Below are 13,249 nucleotides of genomic sequence, written 5' to 3'. Positions count from 1 at the left end.
CTTCTTGATAGAGTCCCACATGATTCTTAGGGTTTCTTCATTTTTTTAAATTCTTTTATCTGATTTTTTTTTCAGCTATATTGGTGTTAATTCCCTGGTCCTCCAGATTTCCCACTCTGCATTGTAATTGTTCGAGTCTGCTCCTCTGACTTCCTATTGCATTGTCTAATTCTGTAATTTTATTGTTAATCTTTTGGATTTCTACATGCTGTCTCTCTATGGATTCTTGCAACTTATTAATTTTTCCACTATGTTCTTGAATAATCTTTTTGAGTTCTTCAACTGTTTTATCAGTGTGTTCCTTGGCTTTTTCTGCAGATTGCCTTATTTCTTTTCTGAGATCATCCCTGATGTCTTGAAGCATTCTGTAAATTAGTTTTTTATATTCTGTATCTCATAATTCCAGGATTGTATCTTCATTTGGGAAAGATTTTGATTCTTTTGTTTGGGGGGTTCTAGAAGCTGTCATGGTCTGCTTCTTTATGTGGTTTGATATCGACTGCTGTCTCCGAGCCATCACTAAGATATCGTAGTGATTTATTCTATATTTGCTCACTGATTCTTATCTTGTTTTGTTTTCTTTCAATATACATGGATGGGCTACTAGATTGTGCTGTCTTGATTTTTGTAGCCCTTGACTTACTTATGACCTATTACCAGCTGGTTTGGGCTGTTACCAGATATATAAGCCTAAGTCCATTCACTATTCTTGAGTAGAATCTGATTTTGGGTCATCAAGTGTGTCATGCACCCTAACACCTATCCATCTTGAGAAGTAGTGGCGATAGTTGTGTGTGCCAGAATCTATTAGCAGCTGGGGTTCAGACTCCAGGGGGGCAGGATGCTGTCAGGCTTCCCCCAAGTGTCAGTGAGGTAGGTGTGTCTCTATTCCTAAAGCACCGTGGTGGGAGGGTTCTGCAGCTGTACCTTAGGCCCCCAATGCAAGTACCTCTACAGATTGGTAGGTGTCACCCTCTTTCGACCCCTAAGTCAGGCGGCTAGGTGGTCTGGAGGGAGCTTCTGCCCTCAGTTCCCTGTTGTGGGTCAGTGAGGGCTCTGTTGAATATGCAGAGATATCAGACCTGGGAAACTTGTGTTTCCAGTAAATCCGCTAAAAAAAAAATCCAGTCAGATCCCTATCAGAAATGCCTTTGCATTGTAATAGTCACCTTGTTCCCTGTAGGGAGGAAAACCCGAGATATGGATCACATATGCTGGCTGGAGCTGGTTCTGTGTTTTTAGTCCAATTAGGGAAGGATTTTTCATCCCTGGGTTTTTTGTGGTTGCTTCTCTCAGGCCGGAAGAATGGGTTAGGAAAAGACGAAAAAAAAAAAAAGGGAGAAGAAAAGCCACGGAGCAGTTCTCCCTCTGGCTCAGGAAATTCCAATGTTAATGAAGCCACTTGGGAAGGGGAGGGGAGGGTTCAGAAAAACAGGAGAGAGTAGCACCCCGGAATATAGACCAAGTTACTCATCTTGCTTGGGATGACTATTTTATCTGACATTCCCGAGGGGCGTGTCGCCTATGTGTGCTGGCTGTGTAGAGATTGTCCCCAAGGGTCAGGCCCGCAGAAGCCGTGGTCAGTTCCTCTGCTGCCAGTCCAAAGCCCAGCGTCAAGGTTCCTGGGCTGGGACGCTGCAGTCCCGGGTCCAAAACCAGTTGCTGCCTCCCGGTGACTTCTCCTCCCGCCAGCCGCATCTCCGCGCTGCCCGCGTGGACCGGCTGGGCCCCCCAGGTCAGTTCAGGGGAGTAGGGCTGCGCCCCATGTTTGCACTGTCACAGGATGTGGTGCTCAGCTTCCCTGTGCCCAGTCCAAAGCCGGGCGCCAAGGTTCCCCGGCTGGGACGCTGCACTCCCGGCTCCAAAACCAGTCGCTGCCTCCCAGGGACTTCTCCTCCCGCCAGCTGCGTCATCGTGCTGCCCGAGTGGATGGCTGGGCCCCCTCCTGGGGTCAGTTCAGGGGGCTAGGGCTGCGCCCCGTGTTTGCACCTTCACAGGATGTCCTGCTGAGCTCCCCTGCGCCCAGTCCAAAGCCCCGCGCCAAGGTTCCCCGGCTGGGACGCTGCACTCCCGGCTCCAAAACCAGTTGCTGCCTCCCGGCGACTTGTCCTCCCACCAGCCGCATCGGTGCACCGCCCGAGCTGACGGGCTGGGCCCCCTCCCGAGGTCAGTTCAGGGGGGTAGGGCTGCACCCCGTGTTTGCACCATCACAGATGTTGTGTTCAGCTCCCCTGAGCCCAGTCCTAAGCCCGGCGCCAAGGTTACCTGATGGGGATGCTGGCTCCAGGCTCCGAAAACAGTCTGTGCTTCCCTGTAGTTGTTCGTTCTTCATCTCTGTCACTCAGGTCAACTCTTTAAATCTGTGTTTGTTGTTCGGGGTTCATAGATTGTCATGTATGTGATGGATTCACTTGTTTTTCCGAGTCTTTGTTGCAAGAGGGATCCAAGGTAGCATCTACCTAGTCAGCCATCTTGGCCACCCTCCTCTGTTTTTACATTTTTATCAGAGATTATGGTATTTATCTACGAAGGGTTTAGTTTAATACAAGGTATGCTGGTATTCCCACTCCCTCGGCCGTTGAGTCGATTCCGACTCATAGCGACCCTATACGACAGAGTAGAACTGTCCCATAGAGTTTCCAAGGAGCGCCTGGTGGATTTGAACTGCTGACTTCTTGGTTAGCAGCCATAGCACTTAACCACTACGCCACCAGTGTTTCCATGCTGGTATTCCTGGAACCAAAATTAACCCTTCTCTTTGAATTTCTGCCTTTTTAGGATATTTTTCTTTTTCTCATCCACTGAAGTTCTTTCTTCTTGTATTCAAAAATTTTTTTATGCTTTTAAAAGTATTATTTCTAACATTTTTACTGATTTGAAGTAGGAAAGACAAACTTATTTCTTCAGATTGAATAAAACTTTTCAAAGATAGTCTTCAGATGGTTCTCTTTGGCAAGCATTTGTCCCTAATTGCGCTTAACTATTTTCTGCTAATGAGTTTAATTAATATTATCAGCATCTGGTTGTCTTTCTACTAGAAAAATTTTTGTATCTTTTTATTATGATCTAGTGTCCTCTTGAGGGTCCCTGGTGGCAGAGTGGTTAAAGCACTTAGCTGCTAACTGAAAGGTTGGCAGTTTGAACTATTAGTTGGGATCCACTTGATAGCAATGGGTTTGGTTTGGGTTTTGGTAGTGTTCTCTTTAACCAGCTCCTACAGGGTTTCTTAAGGGTTTTGAGAGGAGCAGATGTGGCTGACATTACAGTGACTTGGTTTATTTCTCAGGATTGAGGGTCAGCTGAACCTACACATAGATAATAAAAAGAAAAACAAGGCAGAGGCAGGTTTGAGCTTGCAGAAAACAGGTGGCACTTTTGGTAGTCTCAAGCTGGCTTCCTTTTGTGGAGACTGGAGTTTGGTTTATGCTTTTCTATTAGCCTAAGCTACTTCTGCTACCTTCAGTAAACCTGAGCTCTCCCCCAGCAATCTCCAACCTGGTCAAATGTAAATGAGCTCAAAAAACTAAAAAACCAAACCCGTTGCTGTCCAGTCGATTCCGACTCACGGCGACCCTAAAGGACAGAGTAGAACTGGCCCATATAGTTTCTTAGAGGGACTTGGTAGATTCAAACTGCTGACCTTTTGGCTAGCAGCCGTAGCTCTTAACCTTTACACCACCAGCGTTTCCAGATGAGCCCAGGCTGCTAAAAAAATAAATTAGTGGCCACTAAGGTGAAGGAACACTTCAAAACTCTCCATCCCACTGACTGATGAGACAACCTCTAGAAGGAAGAACTACAGTCTCTTCCTCTTCCTTGTTATTTAAAAGAAGGTATCAAGTCCACTCTGAGTGGAAGTTCAATTATGCAGACTAGGAGGGATGTTCATGTCTCAGCTGTTATCTTAATTGAGATTGATTTGAAATCTAGCAAAGAGTTTCACTTGATAAAAGATATCAGAGTGATCGAAGTCCAAAGGTGAAAAGAGAACTTTGTGTGGCCCACAATCTCTTTCCAAGGTCTTCAAGGCATCATCGTCAGGGGAAAATAATAATAACTTAACTGCCTTATGCTTTATTTAGGATACATACATGCTCTGGTGCTAAATGATGGACTAAACTGTGTCATGTTTTATTTCAAACTGAAGTCAAAATTGGTATTCTTCAGAATCCTGTGTGGTAACTATGATTTGAGTTCTCATTCTATAAGTCCAGGAAACCCAGAGAGCTGTGTCTTAGTCATCTAATGCTGCCATAGCAGCAATACCACAGGTGGATAGCTTTAACAAAGAGAAATTTATTTTCTCATAGTCTAGTATGTTACAAGTCCAAATTCAGCATGTCAGCACCAGGGGAAGAATTTTCTTTGTCGGCTCTGGAGGAAGGCTTTCCCTGGTTGAGGAGCTTCTCAGGCACAGGGACCCCATGTCCAAAGGATGCACTCTGCTTCTGGTGCTGCTTTCTTGGTGGTATGAGGTCCCCTGCTCTCTGCTTGCTTCTCTTCTTTTATCTCTTGAGAGACAAAAGGTGGTGCAGGCCACACCCCAGGGAAACTGCCTTTACAATGGATCAGGGAGGTGACCTGAGTAAGGGCAGTGTTACAATCCCACCCCAATCCTTTCAACATAAAATTACAATCACAAAATGGAGGACAAGCACACAATGCTGGGAATCATGGTCTAACCAAGTTGGCACATATTTTGGGGGGACACAATTCAATCCATGACATTCCAACCTTTGGCCTTCAAAAAATAACATCCTTGTAACATGCAAAACATATTTACCCTGTCATATCATCGAAAAAGTCTTAACTTTAAGTCCCAAATCCAAAAATTCCTCTTCATCTGTAAAATCTAGAATATGAGTTACTTGCTTCTAATGGTACAATGGCAGAACAGGCACAAGCTAGATATTTCCATTACAAATGGGAGAAATTGGAAGGAAAGAAGGCAAAACAGGCACCAAGCAAGTCAGCAGAACACTTTACATTAGCTCTCAAAGCTTTGAAAATAATCCTCTGTTCTCTGAGACAGTTTACGCAATAACCTGCCCTCCAGCCTTTAGGTATTGGCCATACTCTCTGGATTCTAAGTAGTGGCCTCTTGGCCCTGGGCTTCAGCTCTGCCTTCTAGGCCCACTGGGACAGCAACTCTGCTCTCTCGGCTTTAGGTGCACAATCCTCCTAGTCTCTCTGTGTGGCAATTCCATCCTTAGAAACACCAGATGCCATGGCTCCACCCTTTGTAATCCCTGAGGTCATGGCCATACCTTTTTAGACTGATGCAGCTTGGCTTCTTGTGTTGTTTCTTCAGCTTCTGTTTCCTGGTTCCTTGGCCTCTCAGTTCTTCAGGCCTCATGCCCGCATCTGCCCTGCTGGGGCAAGTGTTCCAAAGCTCTGTAGCTCCACTGATAAGTGCCCGGAGGCACCCCACTCAGCCAAGAAGCCTCCTGCACACAGGCACTCAGCTCTCTCACTCCGTGGGTCGGCTCCAGTGCCGTCTCACGCTGGTCTCCTGATTCTGCTGCTGTTGGTTCTCTGTTGATGCCGTTTCTCTGCCACTGCAGGATCTCTGCTGTGCTGGTCTTCTGCCACTGTCGCAACTCTATCCATTCACAGTTTCAAAACTGATTCCACATTTTAGGTGTCTGTTAGAGGAGCACCCCACTCTCTCAGTACCAAATTCTGTCTTAGCCATCTAGTGCTGCCATAATAGAAATACCATAAATGGATGGCTTTAACAAAGAGAAATTTGTTTTTTCACAGTCTAGTAGGTGACAAGTCCAAGTTCAGTGTGTCAGCTACAGTGGGAGGCTTTTTCCCTCTGTCAGCTCTGGAGGAAGGTCCTTGTCCTCAATCTTCCCCTGGTCGAGGAGCTTCTCAGGCACAGGGACCCCATGTCCAAAGCACATGCTCTGCTCCTGGTGCTGCTTTCTTGGTGGTATGAAGCCCCCTACTCTCTGCTTGTTTCCCTTTCTTTTTACCTCTTGAGAGATAAAAGGTGGTGCAGGCCACACTCCAGGGAAACTCCCTTTACCTTGGATCAGGGAGGTGACCTGAGTAAGGGCGGTGTTACAATTCCACCCTAATCCTTTCAACATAAAGTTACAATCACAAAATGGAGGACAAGCACGCAATGCTGGGAATCATGGCCTAACCAAGCTGACATGTATTTTTGGGGGGACACAATTCAATCCAGGACAAGCTGTGACATTTTAGATGTTTTGTGTTTTCTAAAGAAAAAGAATTAAAAGATGGTTTAGAACAGTTAGAAATAGAACTACCATACAACCCAGAAATCCCACTCCTCGGAATATACCCTAGAGAAACAAGAGCCTTCACACAAACAGATATATGCACACCCATGTTTATTGCAGCTCTGTTTACAATAGCAAAAACCTGGAGGCAACCAAGGTGTCCATCAGCGGATGAATGGGTAAATAAATTGTGGTATATTTACACAATGGAATACTACACATCGATAAAGAACAGTGAAGAATCTGTGAAACATTTCATAACATGGAGGAACCTGGAAGGCATTATGCTGAGTGAAATGAGTCAGAGGCAAAAGGACAAATATTGTATAAGACCACTATTATAAGATCTTGAGAAATAGTATAAACCGAAAAGAACACATACTTTTGTGGTTACGGGGGGGGGGAGGGAGGGGGGAGGGAGAGGGTTTTTTATTGATTAATTAGCAGATAAGAACTGCTTTAGGTGAAGGGAAGGACAACACTCAATACATGGAAGGTCAGCTCAACTGGACAGGACCAAAAGCAAAAAAGTTCCTGGGATAAACTGAATACTTCAAAGATCAGCGGAGCAAGGGCGGGGGTTTGGGAACCATGGTTTAAGGGGACTTCTAAGTCAATTGGCAAAATAATTCTATTATGAAAACATTCTGCATCCCACTTTGAAATGTGGTGTCTGGGGTCTTAAATGCTAACAAGCGGCCATCTAAGATGCATCAATTGGTCTCAACCCACCTGGAGCAAAGGAGAATGAAGAACGCCAAGGTCACACGACAACTAAGAGCCCAAGAGACAGAAAGGGCCACATGAACCAGAGACTACATCAGCCTGAGACCAGAAGAACTAGTTGGTGCCCAGCCATAATCGATGACTGCCCTGACAGGGAGCACAACAGAGAACTCCTGAGGGAGCAGGAGATCAGTGGCGTGCAGACCCCAAACTCTCATAAAAAGACCATACTTAATAGTCTGGCTGTGACTAGAGGAATCCCGGCGGTCATGGTCCCCAAACCTTCTGTTGGCACAGGATGGGAAACATCCCCGAAGACAATTCAGCAGACATGAAAGGGACTGGACAGTGGGTGTGAGAGAGATGCTGATGAAGAGTGAGCTAATTATATCAGGTGGACACTTGAGACTGTGTTGGCATCTCCTGTCTGGAGGGGGGATGGGAGGATAGAGAGAGTTGGAGGCTGGCAAAGTTTTCACGAAAGGAGAGACTGGAAGGGCTGACTCATTAGGGGGAGAGCAAGTGAGAGTAAGGAGTAAGATGTATATTAACGTATATGTGACAGACTGACTTGATTTGTAAACGTTCACTTGAAGCTCAATAAAAGTTAATAATAAAAAAAAAAGATGGTTTAGAGAAAATAGAAAATGCATTTGTAGCCATCAACACTTACCTAGACAATATTTAGTATCATGTGGCAACCGTGTTATACATTTTATTTTACTTTTCGTTGTATTTAGAAGCAACTGTTTTAGCTACAGATGTTCTAAAGCGTGAATGTACATATGCCTTTTAGATCCCTGAGTCGTGTGTGCAACCCTGCACATTAGACTTTTCATTTATTATTTAATTCATTCGTACTTATTAAGTATTTAGTAAGTATAGTTACGCAAATTTGGTTAGAAAAGATAAGTGGTTATGATGGTGGGAAATGTAAGTGGTGCCAGATAGTTTCCCAAGTGAAAAATTTACTTCCTAATAGTCATTCATTGGGACCAGATTTCATCACTAAAGTTTACTTCCTTTGATTAAGTCATGGCTCCTCTGAAAGAGCATTTTGAAAACTGCTTATAATGATGGGCAATTTGAAACAGTCAGGTGGCCAATTTCATCTTTTGACAAGTTGGTCCTGAGTTGTCTGTGGGCATCCAGATGGAGATGTCAGGTCTAGATTTGGTGGACAGATCAGGGCTAGAGACAAATGTTTCGAAGTGTCTGCATTTATAATATAGCAGAAAACATGGGTATTGATATAATTGCTTAAGGAGAAGTTTAAAAAGAAGATGAGATGCTTGCAATAAGCCTATTAGATAACATATTATTGTAACATCAATAAAGGAAAATTACCCCATGGAAGTTACTTAATTTTTATACTTTTGGTAAGTTGTGAAGCCAAGAAAATAGAACCAAATTCTTCTCTTAGTCTCGTAATCTTAGTAAACCACACTTTCTTTCTTGCCCAAAAATATCTGCTGAGTGACTACCATGTGCCCAACCTGTGTAATGCACTATGTAGGTGAGGAAAACAAGAATAAGGCAGGAGCCCTTGATGTGTCAGGAGTCAAACTGGGCCTGTTCTTTGTCATGAGTCTAGCATTGGTCTCTCAATCTCCATTTCCATCACTCGCTTCTTTTGGGGCTTTTATTGTGCTATTTATCACTGGAACTTCCCAATAATTTTCTTACCCAACCTTGGCTACCTCGTCTTAAGTCATGATCTGCAGAGCCTTGCCAGAATAACCTTCTGAAGATGCCCAATATCTTCCTTTAGCCAGTGACATAAAATTGGCTAAAAAATAAATTTGTGGACATGTTTTAAAACCGTTATACCACCGAAGAAATCTCTTGAGCATTCCAGATTCTGTATTAATAGATATACCATTTCCCAGAATCACCCCATTTCTCTATTCAGCTAAGTCCTACTGATTTTAACATCACAGTTAACTGTCACTTTCTCTGGGGAGTATTCATTTATCATGGCAACCACATATGATATCAGAACTACTTTCTTCAATATTTTATACAGCATGTAATGGTGGGTATCATTTTGTATGTTCATGTCTTACCAACTCAGCTAGAAAGAAATAGTGAGGCCCTCAGAGATAAGAACATCTAACCCACTAATTCATTGATTAATTCATAATAATAGATCCTTTATTACATCAATAATTAATTGTTGTTAGTTGCTGAGGAGTCAATTCCCACCCCGCCAACCCCACGTAGGCAGAATAGAACTGCTTCATAGGGTTTTCAAGGCTATAATCCTTCAGGAGCAGATCACCAGTCCTGTCTTCCGAGGCACCTCTGGATGGGTTCTAACTGCCAACCTTTTGGCTAGTAGTTGAGTGTTTAATTGTTTGCACCACCCAGGGACTCTATACATAAATAATTTGTTGTTGTTGTTAAGTGCCATGGAGTGGGTTCTGACTCACAGTCACCCTACATACAATAGAAAAAAATGCTGCCTGGTCCTGCACCATCCTCACAATCGTTGCTGTTTGAGCCCATGGTTACAACCACTGTGTCCATCCATCTCACTGAGGGTCTTCCTCCTTTACACTTGCCCTCTACTTTACTAAGCATGCTCATTTTGAGTGGTGCCACATCAGCAAATGAAGGTCCTGAAAGCTTTACTCCATCCATGTCATAAGGTCAGTTCTGCTTTAAGGATGCAGCTCTTTCCCAGTTGTGTTTTGAATTCCTTCCAACCTGAGGGGCTCATCGTCCAGCACTATATCAGTGTTCTGAAGCTATCCTTAAGGTCTTCACTGGCCAGTTTTTTTGGAAGTAGGTTGCCAGATCCTTCTTCCTTGTCTGCTGTAGTCTGGAAGTTCCACTGAAGCCTGTCCACCATGGGTGATGCTGCTGATATTTGAAATACTGGTAGCATAGCTTCCAACATCATAGCAACATACAAGCCACCCTAGTACAACAAACGGGCAGAGAAATGTTGGATATATCAATAACAGAAATAGGAATTATTCCATAATTGAAAAAAATGTAGAAATTTCTTAATTACCTGCCTGGGTAGGCCTACAGGAAAAGGCTCAAAGTTAGGGGTCAGGAAGCTTGAGTTGTAATCCAGGAGTTTTTTTCATTTTTATAATTTTTATTTTTTTTTTTAAGTGAAAGTTTACAAATCAAGTCAGTCTCTCATACAAAAACTTATATATACCCTGCTACATACTCCCAATTACCTCCCCCTAATGAGACAGCCCACTCTCTCTTTTTGGTCCATTTCACCAGCTTCTAGCCCTTTCTACCCTCTCATCTCCCCTCCAGGCAGGAGATGCCAACATAGTCTCAAGTGTCCCCCTAATCCAAGAAGCTCACTCCTCACCAGCATTCCTCTCCAACCCATTGTCCTGTCCAATCCATGTCTGAAGAGTTGGCTTTGGGAATGGTTCCTTTCCTGGACCAACAGAAGGTCTGGGGGCCGTGACCACTGGGGTCCTTCTAGGCTCAGTCAGACCATTAAGTCTGGTCTTTTTATGAGAATCTGGGGTCTGCATCCCACTGCTCTCCTGCTCCCTCAGGGGTTCTCTGTTGTATTCCTTGACAGGGCGGTCATCGGTTGTAGCCAGGCTTCATCTAGTTCTTCTGGTTTCAGGCTGATGTAGTCTCTGGTTCATGTGGCCCTTTCTGTCTCTTGGGCTTGTAATTACCTTGTGTCTTTGGTGTTCTTCATTCTCCTTTGATCCAGGTGGGTTGAGACCAACTGATGCATCTTAGATGGCTGCTTGCTAGCGTTTAAGACCCCAGATGCCACTCTTCAAAGTGGGATGCAGAATGTTTTCTTAATAGATTTTATTGTGCCAGTTGACTTAGATGTCCCCTGAGCCATGGTCCCCAAACCCCTGGCCCTGCTACACTGGCCTTCGAAGCATTCAGTTTATTGAGGAAACTCCTTTACTTTTGGTTTAGTCCAGTTGTGGTGACCTCCCCTGTATTGTGTGCTGTCTTTCCCTTCACCTAAAGTAGTTCTTATCTACTACCTAATTAGTGAATACCCCTCTCCCGCCCTCCCACCCTCCCCCCTCTCATAACCGCAAAAGAATGTTTTCTTCTCAGTTTAAACTATTTCTCAAGTTCTTATAATAGTGGTCTTATACAATATTTGTCCTTTTGGAACTAGTTTCACTCAGCATAATGCCTTCCAGGTTCCTCCATGTTATGAAATGTTTCACAGATTCCTCACTGTTCTTTATTGATAAGTAGTATTCCATTGTGTGAATATACCATAATTTATTTACTCATTCATCCATTGATGGGCACCTTGGTTGCTTCCATCTTTTTGCTATTGTAAACAGTGCTGCAATAAACATAGGTGTACATATATTTGTTCATGTAAAGGCTCTTATTTCTCTAGGGTATATTCTGAGGAGTGGGATTGCTGGATCATATGGTAGTTCTATTTCTAACTTTTTAAGAAAGCACCAAAATCAATTTCCAAAGTGGTTGTACCATTTGACATTCCCACCAGCAGTGTATAAGTGTTCCAATCTCTCCACGGCCTCTCCGACATTTATTATTTTGTGTTTTTTGGATTAATGCCAGCCTTGTTGGCGTGAGATGAAATCTCATTGTCATTTTGATCTGCATTTCTCTAATGGCTAATGATCGTTAGCATTTCCTCATGTATCTGTTAGCTACCTGAATGTCTTCTTTAGCGAAGTGTTTATTTGTATCTTTTGCCCGCTTTTTAATTGGGTTATTTGTCTTTGCAGTTGAGTTTTTGCAGTATCATGTAGATTTTAGAGATTAGGCACTGATCAGAAATGTCATAGCTAAAAACTTTTTCCCAGTCTGTAGGTGGTCTTTTTGCTCTTTTGGTGAAGTCTTTGGATGAACATAGGTGTTTGATGTTTAGGACCTCCCAGTTATCTAGTTTTTCTCTGTTTTCTTAATAATGTTTTGTATACTGTTTATGCCATGTATTAGGGCTCCTAACATTGTCCCTATTTTTTCTTCCATGATTATCATTTCAGATTTTATATTTAGGTCTCTGATCCCTTTTGAGCTCATTTTTGTGCATGGAGTGAGGTGTGGATCTTGTTTCATTTTTTTGCAGATGGATACCCAGTTATGCCAACACCATTTATTAAAAAGACTGTCTTTTCCCCATTTAACTGTTTTGGGGCCTTTGTCAAATATCAACTGCTCATATGTGGATGGATTTATGTCTGAATTCTCAATTTTTTTCATTAGTCTATGTAGCTGTTGTTGTACCACTACCAGGCTGTTCTGACTACTGTGGTGGTTTAACAGGTTCTAATATCAGGTAAAGTAAGACCTCCCACTTTGTTGTTCTTTTTCAGTAATGCCTTATTTATCTGGGGCCTCTTTCCCTTCCATATGAAGTTGGTGATTTGTTTACCTCATTAAAGACTGTCTTTGGGATTTGGACCAGAATTGCATTAAATGTACAGATTGCTTTCGGTAGAATAGACTTTTTTATAATGTTAAGTCTTCCTATCCATGAGCAAGGTATGTTTTTCCACTTATGTAAGTCTCTTTGGAAACTCTGGTGGTGTAGTGGTTAAGTGCTATGGCTGCTAACCATAGGGTCAGCAGTTCAAGTCTGCCAGGTGCTCCTTGGAAACTCTGTGGGGCAGTTCTACTCTGTGCTATAGGGTCACTATGAGTCAGAACCGAGTCAACAGCACTGGGTTTGATTTTTTTTGGTTTTTGGTAAGTCTCTTTTGGTTCCTTGCAGAAGTGTACCGTAGTTTCTTTGTATAAGTCTTTTACGTCTCTGGTAAGATTTATTCCCAAGTATTTTATCTTCTTGGGGGCTACTGTAAATGGCATTGATTTGGTGATTTCCTCTTCAATGTTCTTTTTGTTGGTGTAGAGGAATTCAACTGATTTTTGTATGTTTATCTTGTATCCCGATACTCTGCTGAACTCATCTATTAGTGTCAGCAGTTTTCTTGAGAATTCCTTAGGGTTTTCTGTGTATAACACCATGTCACCTGCAAATAGGGATACTTTTACTTCTTCCTTGCCAATCTGGATGCACTTTATTTCTTTATCTAGCCTAAATCCAGGAGTTTTGACACAGCAAATCCCATCCACTGTGAATTTCGACTCTACGCTATTCCTGAAATGTGAATAAAGTCCCTTGGGTGGATACACTGAGGGGGCCAAACTAATTTACCCCAAACCACAGTGTGATTTTTGCTGATACCTCATTTTAATTCAGCAAAACTTGGAGACTGTTCCAGAGTTTAGACTCTTTCAGATTTTCTTCCTACTGTCAGTATGGC

The sequence above is a fragment of the Loxodonta africana genome, chromosome 16 (assembly GCF_030014295.1).
Source record: "Loxodonta africana isolate mLoxAfr1 chromosome 16, mLoxAfr1.hap2, whole genome shotgun sequence".
Lineage (NCBI taxonomy): Eukaryota > Metazoa > Chordata > Mammalia > Proboscidea > Elephantidae > Loxodonta > Loxodonta africana.
Note: the sequence above shows the minus strand (reverse complement) of the source record.